The sequence below is a fragment of the Aplysia californica genome, unplaced genomic scaffold (genome assembly GCF_000002075.1).
Source record: "Aplysia californica isolate F4 #8 unplaced genomic scaffold, AplCal3.0 scaffold00276, whole genome shotgun sequence".
NCBI classification, from domain to species: Eukaryota; Metazoa; Mollusca; class Gastropoda; order Aplysiida; family Aplysiidae; genus Aplysia; species Aplysia californica.
The window spans coordinates 362,284-364,953 of record NW_004797546.1 but is presented as its reverse complement, the minus strand read 5'-3'; positions in this window follow the sequence as shown (position 1 = coordinate 364,953).

Below are 2,670 nucleotides of genomic sequence, written 5' to 3'. Positions count from 1 at the left end.
GGGGGGGGGACACTCCTGCCCAGCCCGACGCGATTATTAATGTTTTTATAATATCGTCATAAATATACTCTTTCACTTTCACTGCGTTATACCACCACACTACTTATATTTATAATACATGTATTATTATTCTTTTTTGGCAATCAATGGCAACCTGCTTCTGTCCAAGAAAATCATCTGTAGATTTACACATTTTTAGACCACTCACTCCTCACTTACCCCATGTTTTTCCAATATAAAAATATACTATAATGGCTGTCTAAGACACCCACCTCACTCCTCGACAATGGGTGGCCGTCTCGGACAATTTCGACTATATTTACACAAGTTTTTATTTCCATTTATTGTGGTGTACGGTAGACTATAATAACAGTACACGTATATTATTATTTTTTAAAAATCAAACCGAGGCTGTTATAACTTATTATAACGTTATTAAAATGCCTTCTTCATCGGCTCAGTAGTAGTAGTAGTAGTAGTAGTAGTAGTAGTAGTAGTAGTAGTAGTAGTAGTAGTAGTAGTAGCAGTAGTAGTAACGTCGCAGTAATTGTAGTAGTAGTAGTAGTAGTCTAGTAGTAGTAGTAGTAGTAGTAGTAGTAGTAGTAGTAGGAGGAGGAGGAGGAGGAGGAGGAGGAGGAGGAGTTTTTGTTCTTCTTGTTGTAGTAGTAGAAGTAGTAGATCTAGTAGTAACGTTGTAGTAGTACATGTTGTTAGTAATAAAGACAATGACTAGTCCTCCATAGTGTGCGTCAGCTAGGACAATGACGATCCGTGTGAGGTTCTTTTTTTTTCTTCTGAGGCTGGATCGATGACGCTGGACCGGGGGGGGGAGTCCTCCAGTCCTCCATTCCCAGCACGAGGGAGCGCGACCCTGCCTGCCGCCTCCTGCCGCTGCCTACTGCCTAGTATTAGTAGTGCTGCTGGCTAGCCGAAACCTGGGCGAAGCCACGCGGTAGAGAGCGCGCCAAATCTCGTTCGTCTCTCTCGTCTGCTAACGCCGCGCCTCGCTTCGTCCAAGCCTTAGTGTTCTTTCTTTCTCTTTCATTCATTCTGTTTCTTTATTTCTTTTTTCTTTCTGCGTCTCTATCTCTATTTCTCTGTGTGTGTCTCTTTCGTGCTTTCTCCTTCTGTCTCTCGTTCTCTTTATAACGTCTCTTTCTGTCTCTCTTTCTTTAATTCTGTCTTTCTTCTCCCCCCCCTCTCTCTCTCTCTGCCTCTTCCTCTCTGTCTCCTCCCTTCTCTCTCTGTCTCCTCCCTTCTTTCTCTCGTCTCTCTCTCTCTCTCTCTCTCTCTCTGAGCCTCTCCGGCCTCGCTTCCACACTACGCACGCATCACCACAGTTTAGCTGACCTTGTTTCTTGACCCAGAAACACCGCGTCTCTCGCCAGCTGATGGGGAATGGCGGAAGTTTTGCCCCTTCTCCCGCCAGCAGCGCTCCGTGAGAAAGTACCAGTAGTGCTGGCTTGAGGACTATGGGGGTCTTTGTGTCTGCCTCTTTATCGTGTCACATTGTGTATAGTACGTTCATCTCCGTTCAGCTTTCAGCCTAAGATAAAAAAAAAAACCTCTGAAACTTCGTGAAAGAAAGAAAGGGATAATCACAGAAGCGTCTGTCAAACCTTTGTGATATACTGCTCGAGGGCTTTTTGTGGGCTTATGTGTAGTACGTAGGCTAGGCTAGGGAGGGGCCTTGCTCGCTGAGGCCTCGTTCGCCTAAATCGCGCCAAATGACGTAATAGTTTGATACAGAAACCCAAGCCCCTCGTTTCCGGTGTCTGCGGACCCGTCTGCATGCGGTAGACACCGAGATTCCTACGCTCTGTGTGTGTGCCGCTCCTCACCAGTGCGCCAGACCTACTAGCCTAGTTTCTACACCCTCTTTTTTCTGCTCTGGGCTGAAAATGAAAAGGAAAAAATTGGGCCAACTACAGGGATGGTGGAACTTTTTCCTTTTCGATTTCTTTATTTAGCCGACAGTTCCCAAGCGGGAATATTTTTTTTAAAGATTGGGAATGTATTGGCTGGCTAGCGTTGCTGACGAAGCAAAATATTTGTGAAATGAAACGGCCCGTGTTTGTAACCGAGAGTTTTGTATAGGAGGAAGTTTGTTGGTGGGTTACACAATTATTTTTAGCGTTCTGTGTGTTATGTAACCCCCACTTTTCTTTCTTTATAAGCGTGAGGTACGAAGGCAGACGTATATCTATTGCCGCCTGTTGTCTCATTACAAACAGCGTAAACTGGTAATAATTATAATCGATAATGATAAAAAGCGCATTTGTCATAATAAAAAGATCGTAATAATACTGATGATAGAATAGTAATTTAAGATGACCATATATAACGGTAAGACCTTCTTCCCTGATATTATGCCGCGCAACTTTAGTTTCACTCTCAGTAATTTTGCTCCTGAGGCAAAACGTGGCGAAACGTCGAATCGATTCAATCAAATAGATTTCATTTTAAAACATTTTATATAACATTTTTGTCTGTAAAAGAAGCAAGACTCTCCTTCCTACTTTGCTTTTTAATACGTGTATGATGATGATGAAGAAGATGGTGATGATGAAGATGATGATGATGATGATGATGATGGTGATGATGATGATGATGATTTATGATAGTGTATGTTAAACCTTGTAAGCGCTGCACAGTGCAGAATAATTATCA